Below are 11,287 nucleotides of genomic sequence, written 5' to 3'. Positions count from 1 at the left end.
TTCTTCTTCTTCTTCTTCTTCTTCTTCTTCTTCTTCTTCTTCTTCTTTCCTTCCTTCCTTTCATTCCTTCCTTTATTGCTGTATTTTATTTTCAAGCAAACCTTTCCTGGGACACCAGGATAAAAACTTCATCCCCTTACTCATGCCTTGAATTCTTCTTATAAAGAAAATTATTGGGGGGCAGCTAGGTGGCGCAGTGGATAGAGCACCAGCCCTGAAGTCAGGAGGACCTGAATTCAAATCCAGACTCAGACCAAACACTTGACACTTACTAGCTGTGTGACCCTGGGCAAGTCACTTAACCCCAATTGCCTAAAAAAAATAAATTATTTTGTGCTGCAATTAGTGGGGTGCCTGGACATTTCATATCTCTGAAAAAGTGATCACATTTTATTAAATACATTATTACTAAGGTATAAATGGGAAGTACCACTAGAAAAAATCAAGAGGAAGAAACAGAAAATGATAAAGGAGAAAACTTGGCCTATATCATATTTTGTCTGAGACCTGTGCCGGTTCTTATTAAGTCCCACCAACCAATCTCCAAACTTGGGACTCATTACAATAGAATGAAAACTCATTGAGGGCAATAATTATTTTTTTCCATATTCCCAGCACCTAATAGAGCATCTTGCACTTATGAGTCACTTAAAAACAGTCTTCTTTAATGTGGTTGGAATCATTATGAGCTCACAGTAGAAATCAAACAAAAAGCTACAGAGTACCTTAAAAAATCTATGACTTATGTCATAGATTTCTTCTGTATATATTTGATTGGGTCTGGATAGTCTTTGTAGCTTCAATTTGAGTACCATTGCCACTTTTTTATATAATACTAGGCAGTTAGTGGTGCAGTGGATAGAGCTCTGGACCTGGATTTGAGAAGACCGGAACTCAAATCTTGCCTTAGACACTTACTAGCTGTGGGACCCTGGGCAAATCACTTAACCTATATCTGTCTCAGTTTCCCCATTTAACATAGGGATAACAATAACACCTTTCTCTTGGGGCTCTTGTGAGGATAAAATAAAAAAAATCTTAAAGCTTGTTTCAAATCCTAAAGTACCATGTAAATGTTGGCTCTTATTAATATATCTGGCAAAATAAGGGTAGGGTCCAAATGTGGGGATACAAATATTATTCTCATTAGTATTGTTGTCCACTAGACATTGAGCTTCTTGAGGGCAAGGGCTGTCTTTTGCTTCTTCCTATATACCTAACACTTAGCATAGGCTTGGTGCTTAATAAATATTGAAATGCACATTGAAATAAATGAAACCACAGTGAGAAAAGATAGATGATTTCTAAAAATACCAGCAAATCTATTCTATTTCACATCTCTTTTGGCATCCTTCAGGTTTCATCTACAAAATCTCTGAGGACAATCAGACTTAGCTAGCTTATACACCATGCTTTTTGCAGAGTTGTTATTTTTTCTCTCTATTTTTTTCATTGTTTTGTAAAGAGGTATACTGCTTAGAATCTCCTAGCTTCCTCTTCCTCTGCAGTGTTTTACAAAAGATTTTTTTACTTTAAACAGATGTTCTATTGGCTACCATGTCTCTCCCCTCAGCATAGGAATTGTCTTTATTAGCTTGGGTATTTTCATGATTCTTTGAACCTTTTCGTTCTGGTGTCTTATAATCATTTAAACTTTCCTAGTTAGCACTTATAGAATCAATGTCAATTTTATTTCTCCATCTCTCAGTTTTTAAAGTTGTTTTAACAGGTTGGGTCTGGGCAGCTTTAATTGTAACCAATGTCTTTTAATCTGCTGTCTTTACTTTAACTAAGAAATGATTTTGCTGAATACATACATAAGGGATTCTGAAATAACTGCTATGTCTGTAACCAGTAACTTCCTGGGTGTGAATAAAATCAATTATTTCTTTTACTTCTTTCCATCATTTTTTGTTCTCCTCTCTCCCTTCCTTCCTTCCATTTACCCAGTGCCTACTCTGTGAAAGTCATTGTATTAAACTCTTTGTGGATTAAAATGTAATTAAGACACACTATTTACATCAAATAATTTATAATTTAATAGGAGACATGTGGTATGCACATGTTAATTTCTATATATAAAAGTGATATGATATATGATAATACATGGAGATGTAGTATGTGTGGTTTTATATATATTCATATATGTGTGTGTCTATATGTATGTCTGTATATATACATTATATATATATATATATGTATGTATGTATATATACATATAGCTGTGGGACCCTGTGGGACCAAATAAATAATTTGGCTGCTTTTGAATTCTGAATGATACTGGTACAAAATTTTGCATTTGTAGTTTCTGATAAATCTCCTTACTTCCTATATGTTGTGATTTCATCTTGTTTGTTTTTTTATTTCAGTAATTTAATTTCCCTTTCTCTTTTCTTCATCAGGTTAGCTAATGATCTTTTAAAATTTTTTAAAAGATATTATCTCTCAGTTTCATCAATTCTATCATATTTTATTATCAATTTTCCCTATATCTCCTTTAATTTTCAGATTTCTTCTTTTGTATTTGTTTTAGGCTTGCTAACATGTTGATATGCTAGTCTTTCCAATTGCATTTTAAGTTCATCAATCCTTTCTTTTTCTATTTTGTTAATATAAGTTTTCAGAGATACAGATTTTCCTCTGAGGATTGCTTTAACTTGATCCCACAAGTTTTGCTATGGCTCTTTATGATTATCATTATCTTTAAAATAATTACTTAATTTTTATGTAATTTGTTTCTCAATGCTTCACCTTCCCCCAAGGCATTATAATAACAATTAAAAAGGTTTCAGAATATTGGATGAATCTTTGATAAGTGTCAGAGGCAGAATTTGAAACCAGGTCCTCTGGTTCCAAAGCCAGTTTTCTTTCCATTGTACCATACTTGCCACCATTGATGGGGTATACTGGGTATTCAGAAGGACTAGCATCTCTGGTGTGAGGACTGGCCCAGCCCTTTTTGGGCTTCTCATTCACCCTTGGTGTCTAGCTGGAACTCAGCTCTCACCTGTGGCTCCAAGAAGTTATAGCATACACAACAGCCACACTTCAGTAAATTGTCTCAGTAGAGGGGCTAAACCAGGTTGAAGGTTAACAACAGATCTCAAACCTGTCAGTGAGTTAGCGGGTGTCTACATCAAGTACGTGAAGGCTTTCCCCATTTTAATGGATGATGAGAACACTTTATTCCAGTGGCCACTAAGGGGCCAGCAGCAGTGGCTATGGAGTTGTTAGAATCTGGCCAAAAACATCCCCTGAATCCTGGACCTTTGAGAGTCATCTTGTCTTCACTTTTGTCTTGCCACTGAACTTAGATGACTCTGGAAGAGAGTGAGGCTGATGACTTTGTGCAACTCTACCTCACTTAAATGCAATTCATGGGCAAGCCAAGACATCACCCTGTGATGTCACTGGTTCTCCTCAAAAACAAAGGACAACCCACAACACATTTTTGATGGTGGATTTATGGGGAAACCTGAATTACAATCATATAGGATGAATTGGTTGGTTGGTTGGTTGTTGTCATTATGGTCAAAGAGTTAAGGTATAGTGTGTCTGTCTGTATCTGATGAGATCAATGTGAGCTTAGAAGGCTCTACTACAGGTCAGGAACAAATAGGCCATATTAACCTTTGGAGTGGAGATGTCTCTAAATTTCTGCATCTCACATTTCTTTTGAGCTACTGCAGTTATGCTTTGCTCATAGAGAAGAGCACTGTCTTTGATATAAGCATGCCATGCTGAGCAGTCCTGTGCCAGTGTCTCACAACTCATTCCAGAGTTCTTCATAGACACCTTGACAATATCCTTGTATTGCTTCTTCTGACTTTTGTGTGAGGACTTGCCTTGTATGAGTTCTCCATAAAATGTTTGTTTAGACAAACATACATTTGGCATTTGAACAACATAGCCAGCCTATTGGAGTTGTGCTCTCTGATTGAAGAAGGTACATCAATGGATAGATATCTAGATCAAAGAAATCCTTTAAAGTATGTAGGTGCTGTACAACCAGTTATTAATATTAGCATCATAAGAAATGTCATTTTTTCAGAAGGCAAAAGTTTTACAAGAGTGTTATTTACTATTCTCCCTGTCTCTGTCTCTGTCTCTCTCTCTGTCTCTCTCTCTCTAGGCAATTGGGGCTAAATGACTTGCCCAGAGTCACACACAGCTAGTAAGTGTCAAGTGTTTGGTCTGAGGCCAGATTTTAACTCAGGTCCTTCTGACTTCAGGACCAATGCTCTATCCACTGCACCATCTAGCTGCCCCCACTCTTCCCTTTCAAATGATTAATACATTTATTTGCTCTTATCTACAGTGCTTTATTCAATCTTCCACATGACTTAATTATCATAAATATGAAGCATAAAAGATTGGAAAAAGTAATAGGCATCACTTTTATACCACCAAAAAAAATATGGCCAAAGTCTGTTAAGGGGGTATACTAATTCAAAAGATTTTTGAAAATTAAGTTATGGCTATAAAGAGAATAAACTGGTTGCCTTCATTCATAAGAGCTAATTTTAATAATACATACTTTCTGGCACATAGTTTCCCACAGTTTTGTCTAGCCAAAGTTAGTAAGTGCTGTTATGACAAAATGATTTTAAACAAAAACTGGGGATAAAATTTGAGTAATGATTGTCAAATGGCCAAAGCAATTGTGACATATTGATGTTATTGAGAAATTATTGCATTATAAATAAGTTAAAATATAAAGAATTCAGAGAAAGTTATAAAAACTTGTGGAAAGTGATTCAGAATGAAGAAAGTTGAAAAAAACAATGTAAACAATGACAACAATAATACAAATATAGACAACATGGAGGCAACAAATAAACAATGTCAGCACAGTACTAGGAAAATTAAAGAACATTTCTTTACTTTCTGTTAATGAACTCTAAAAGTGTAAAGGGTCATGTACTGTATGCTTTTTTTGCTATACTGTTTGTGGGCAAAGTACTTTATAAGGGTTTTTGGGTTTTGCCATTGCATCAACACAAACTATATAAATACTTTTAATGAAAGCATTTTCATGTGAAAACTGGGGGTAGAGGTGGTTTTATATCTCAGAGTATTATTCTTTTATTAGAAGATCCATCATTGAACTTTCATTATAGTTGTGTAGTGACACATCTATTATGTCTTCAGTAGTGGGTTTCAGGAAGATAATTAGTCTTTGTAGTATGTAGGAAACTACACATATGCATGCATATTCATTTTATCATGTTACATATAAAATATCATCATATATAGGAATGAAAGTTACATTCTTTCAACTGTCACATGTTGCCTAATTGTTAAATGGGAATTTAGAATCAGTACATGTTGCCTTATAGAAAGGAAGGGACAGGGAAAGGAAAGAAAATGGGAATATAGGAGGGAAAGAAGAAAGAAAAGGAAAATATTTTAGAGTTTTGTTGTTATTGTTAACCACTTTTTTACTTAAGTAACTCTGTGCAAGTTTTATATTTCTATGCCACTTAAATAAAATCTCCCATTTGATAGTGAAATTAATACTGCATTTGTAGTCTGGAGACTCAGGTCTAGTTGGTGACTCTGACTTTTACTAGATGTGTGACACTTGCCAAGTCATGTCCCTTCTCTGAACCTTGGTTTTCTGATCTTGAAAATAGAATAAAAAAATTCACACTGCCTTCCTTACAGTATGGTTTTCGCGGAAGTATTTTGTAAATCTTAAAGTATCTCAAAAATATGAGTTATTGTTATTATACTGAAGTGCATGATCCCAGATAGCAGAGATCTTGTCTCATCTATATTCTATATTTACCCCAAGCATATCACAGACTAGGTACTTAATAAATATATTTAATGCCATTGAAATAATAAATTCTTTTATCAGGAGCTATAAACAAGGAATTATTGGTTGTGATAGGGAGAGGTGAGATTTGTAAAAATGAGAAAGAAAATTCTAATTGCATTAAAATGTTTGTTGATTGCATCTATCTCTCTATGTATCTCTCAATAATATTTTTTCTTTCAATGTCTTATGTTAAATTATGTATCTCATATATCACATCTAACACTTTCTCTTTTCAATTGATTATTTCTCTTTGCTGGTAGTAGCACTGTTGTTGCTCAGTTGTATCTGACTTCGTGATCCCATTTGAGTTTTATTGGCAAAAATACAGGAGTGGTTTCCCATTTCTTTTTCCAGATCATTTCACAGATGAGGAAACTGAGGCAAAAAGGGTTAAGTGACTTGCCTAGGGTCACATAGCTAGTGTCTGAAGCCAGATTTGAACTCAGGTCTTTCTAACTCCAAGCCCAGCACTCGATCCACTGCACCACTAACATTTACAGAAGTCTGCCTGGTTTTTTTTGTTTTTTGTTTTTATTTTTTTAGGCATTGACAGCTTCTTTCTTTTTTTCCTACTCCATGTTTACACACACAAGATCATATCTAAGGTGAATCAGCCTTCTACAAAAACAGATTGAAAGGCAGCAAGGTTTCTGCCATCCTAACCTGTATCAGATTATACTGATCCTTTGATTGTAGTGTCTGGCAGTTCCATCAAGGTATTTCTAAAGGTATTATCCTGTAGCAGTTTCCCACCCTCCCCCTCCAAATCCACCTGTCACCTGGAGAGAAATGTCTTACATGTTGCAATTCTTACTCTGTTTACTCTCCCTACTGTGTCTATGGCAAGGAAATAGGAAAGATTGGTAGGTTCTCTCATGGAACACAACAGCAGTGAAACAATTTACTCTTAACTTTAACCCACAAAGTTGGATGAAAGCAAGGAAGGCCTCCAGGATGTTGGGTGGATCCATTCTGTTGAACTTTGAGGAGAACATGGAAGGTCACATAGGAAAGGGAGGGGTAAGGGTAAGGGAGGGAAAGGTATATCATTGAACAGAACTCCTGAATCCTTAAGAGCACAGGCCCATTTGGGCATGTGAGTACCTCTACCCACATACTCAGAGAGATGATTCTAAATTCACTACTCCCCAATGAATTTTGACCTATGATTATATTGAACTGTGTAGCTGAAAAGGTATTCTCTATAAAGAAATATACATGAAGTTCTATTGTGTATACTAGCCACAGGTTGTTATAGAGACTTCAATTTTATGTAAAAAGGAGAATACATTACAAAAGGATGTATTGCAGTGAGAGTTCTCAACCAAGGACAATGAAAAATCTTGATAGACCTTAGCGCAGGAGCCTGTGAAGGTTGAAATACTATTTAAATAACTTTGCGAAGGCTTGATTTTTACTCTTGGAGAAAAAAAAAAAACCACAGGGAGTCTTTTGTTAGATGTCTTACAGGTCAATGCTGACATTTTAGAAAAAAAACTGCATGAAAATATTGAACCTTTAAAGAGATACAATGATATAATATTCTTGGGCATTATAATTCTTATAGGAAATAATAGAGGAAAGCAGAGACATGATCCATGGTCGACAGATGATTCATAAACTAATGTTACACATATTTATAAGGACGAAGTTACAAAGTTTATCCTAGTAAATTAAATAAATAAATACATATTCAAGCATGGAACACCTTTATCTCAAGTGTTAGAAAGGAGAGTGAAGTCATACAAAGAACAGGGTCTATCCTTTGTAAATTCCAGTGTTCTTAGGGAGGCAGTGCAATGTAATGGTGGAAGTACTTATATAAGAAACTAGGAATCTGGGCTCTAGTTATGTCTCTGCAGCAGACTAGTTGGACCATTAATTTCAGTGGCCTTGTGTAAATCACTGATACTCTTTAATCCTCAATTTTCTGTGCTGCAAAATGAGAGATATGAACTCTAATTTCTAAGGTCCTTTGTAGCGCTAAATCCTATATGATCCTTTACATTCATATACTGTGACTGAATGAATAATCTGCAATGGCATTTTGATGAATTGATTTCATCCATCTTTGTGAGCAGTTGTGCGTGTTAATCATATGGCAATCTAATTTGTCTATTACGGTAACTTATAAACCCTGATCTGCTATGCCAAGATCCAGATATTGCTTTTATACAAGCATAACATGTGCTTATACAGGGGCATCTAGGTGGTGTAGTAGAGTATTGGGCCAGAATCAGGAAGACTCATCTTCTAAGTTCAAATCTGGCCACAGACACTAGCTGGGTGACCCTGGGTGAATTATTACACTTTGTTTGCAGCAGTTTCTTCATCTGTATAATTAGGTGGTGAAGGAAATGGCAAACCACTCCTGTATCTTTGCCACGAAAACCCCCAGTAGGGTCACAAAAAGTTGGACACGCCTGAACAACAAACAATATGCTAATATGGTAATTTTAAAATACCAATTGATATATTAGATATTTAGCAATTGCTCTGCTTCATTCAACAAGTTATGCTTTGGCTTTACTTTCATATCATTAAAGGAGAATAATAACCTAGTGATTATAAAAACAAACACAAATCTCTCTAGCAGAGTGAAAAGAACCTTGGTCTCAGAATAAGGAGGCAAGGCTGCTACTCCCAACTCTGCAATGATCAGCATATGTTATACATATTAATATGAGCACAGTTAAAATATGTGACTTTTAGCAGATGTTTTTTTCTTTTCTCGATTTTGCTTTCCTCAACTGTCCTTCTGGCTTCATTTTCCTTATTTGTAAAATAAGGACATTGGAATCTGATGACCTTTAAGTTTTTCCTGAGTTCTAGAAGTTCTGAATTCTACTTAACTTTTCCAAGCAATACTTCTTTGCTATTCTACAAAGTAAAATAAATGAAACCATTATTGTTTTAAGTATTTGCCCAACTAATCTGATATTTAGGTGGGCAAGTGCCTATATTTAATACTATTTTAATATATTTCTTCATTTGAAAACTTGTTTCATGGGTTGTTATTAAATTGATATGGTCTGTGAAATTAGATGGGGAAAATAGTCTTATACAAGAAATAATTTTAGCCTAGACATTATCTTTCAAGAAATTATCAAGGAAAACTGCCTGATATTTTAGAACCATAGGGCAAAATAGAAATTGAAAGAATCCACCAATCTCCTCCTGAAAGAGATCCCCAAAGGAAAACTCTTAGGAATATTGTAGCCAAATTCCAGAGTTCCCAGGTCAAGGAGAAAATATTACAAGCAGCCAGAAAAAAACAATTCAAGTATTGTAGAAACACAATCAGGATAACACAAGACTTAGCTGCTTCAACATTAAGGGACCTCAGGGCATGGAATATAATATTCCAGAGGGCAAAGGAGATAAGATTACAACCAAGAATCACCTACCCAGCAAAACTGAGTATAATTTTTCAGAGGAAAAATGGTCATTCAGTGAAATAGAGGACTTTCAAGCATTCTTGTTGAAAAGACCAGAGCTGAATAGAAAATTTGATTTTCAAATACAAGACCCAAGTGGAACATGAAGAGGTAAACAGGAAAGAGAAAATCATAAGAGACTTATTAAGGTTGAACTGTTTACATTCCTGCATGTAAAGATGATATTTGTAACTCATGAGACCTTTGTCAGTATTAAGGTAGTTGGAGGGGAAAAAAATTATATATACGTATATGTAGATATAGCTAGCTAGCTAACTAGCTATAGATAGATAGATAGAGGGCACAGGGTGAGTTGAAGATGAAGGGGTCATATCTGTAGAATAAAATTAAGGGGTGAGAGAGGATTATACTAGGAGAAGGAAAAAGGGAGAGGTAGAATGGGGTAAATTATCTCACAAAAAAAAAAACCAGAAAAGAAAAGGCTCTTTCAGTGGAGGGGGAACAGGGGAAGGTGAGAGGGAATGAGTGAATCTTTTTCTCATAGGATTTGACTTAAGGAGAGAATAACATACACGCTCAATTGGGTATGAAAGTCTGTCTTACCCTACAGGAAAATGGGGGGGGGGAAGGATACAAGAGAGTAGGGGATGATAGAGAGGAGGGCAGAGTGGAAAAGGGGGTAATCAGAAGCAAATACTTCTGAGGAGGGACAGGGTCAAAAGAAAGAACAGAATAAATGGAGGGATAGGATTAAGGGCAATAGAGTTAGTTTTTCATGGCATGTCTTTGCCATGAAAGTTTTGCATAACTGCACTTATATAACCTATATTTAGTTGCTTGCCTTATCAATGAGGGTGGGTGGGGAGGGAGGAAGTGAGAAAATTTGGAACCCAAAGTTTTAAAAACACATGTTTAAAAAAATGTTTTCACATGTAACTGGGAAATAAGAAATACAGGAAATGGGGTACAGAAATCTATCCTGCCCTACAGGAAAATTGAAGGGGAAAGGGATAAGAGAAGGGGAGGAGAGTTAGAAGGGAAGGCAGACTAGGGGTAGGGGTATTCAGAATGCATGCCACTTTGGGGTGGGGGGAGGGATGAGATGGGGTGAAAATTTGGAACTCAAAATCTTGTGGAAGTAAATGTTGAAAACAAAGAAATAAAGAAGAATTAGCATAAAAAAGAAATAATTTTGATATAGTTCTATTTTGAAATAATCATGATCATGTGTCTATGCTTCTATTGATGAAAGGTCAATGAGATTGAGCTGGTTTCTCCCCATTTCTTTTTCAGTTGCCAGGTAGAATAGGGTGTGAGTGCTCTGCAATTGAAGTCAGAGCCCAACTCAGACTTAATAGCTGTGTGATCTTGAGAAAGTCACAACTTTTATTAGCTTCAGTTTTCTTATCTATGAAAATGAGGGTAATGCTAGCACCTATCTCTCAATGTTGTTGTGAGAATCAAATGTGGTAATATTTGTAAAGTGCTTCACAAACCCCAAATTGCTACTATTATTAGTCAACAGGAATTTATTAAGCATGTACTCGGTACCAGGGACAAATGTATATGTCCCAAGTATGGTGCTAAGTTCTAGGGATACAAAGAAAAGTTACCAAAAAATCAATGAGATGGATAAAGTAAGGATGGTTTGAGGATGTGGAAACATGGACATATTGTAGGTATAGAAGCTACCAGTAGACAGGGATAAATTGAAGACTAGTGATAGTGTATGGATGATAAGGGGACAATCAGCTAGACAGTACGGGATTATTTGTGAATCTGGAAAGATTAGCTCAGGAGAGGTGAATTGTCACCTTTATACATGAGATAGGAGTGAAGGAGGAAACAGTATAGAAGGCATCTGAGAATATGACATGAGGAGGAGAGGATAAGAGGGAACTTTTAGCTAATACTTTCAATTTTTCAGGGAAATATAAGGAAAGGTTCTCATCTAAGAGGGGAGGGAAAAGATGGCCAGGACTTTGAGCAAGGAAGAAAAAGTGTAGAAAAACTGCTGTGGTAAGTAGGATAGTGCAACAATTAGAGAAGTATAAAAAGATGGCCT

The sequence above is a fragment of the Vombatus ursinus genome, unplaced genomic scaffold (assembly GCF_900497805.2).
Source record: "Vombatus ursinus unplaced genomic scaffold, bare-nosed wombat genome assembly UNPS02014830.1, whole genome shotgun sequence".
Taxonomy (NCBI): Eukaryota; Metazoa; Chordata; class Mammalia; order Diprotodontia; family Vombatidae; genus Vombatus; species Vombatus ursinus.
The sequence above is the reverse complement of the archived record's forward strand: the minus strand, read 5'-3'. Positions refer to the sequence as shown.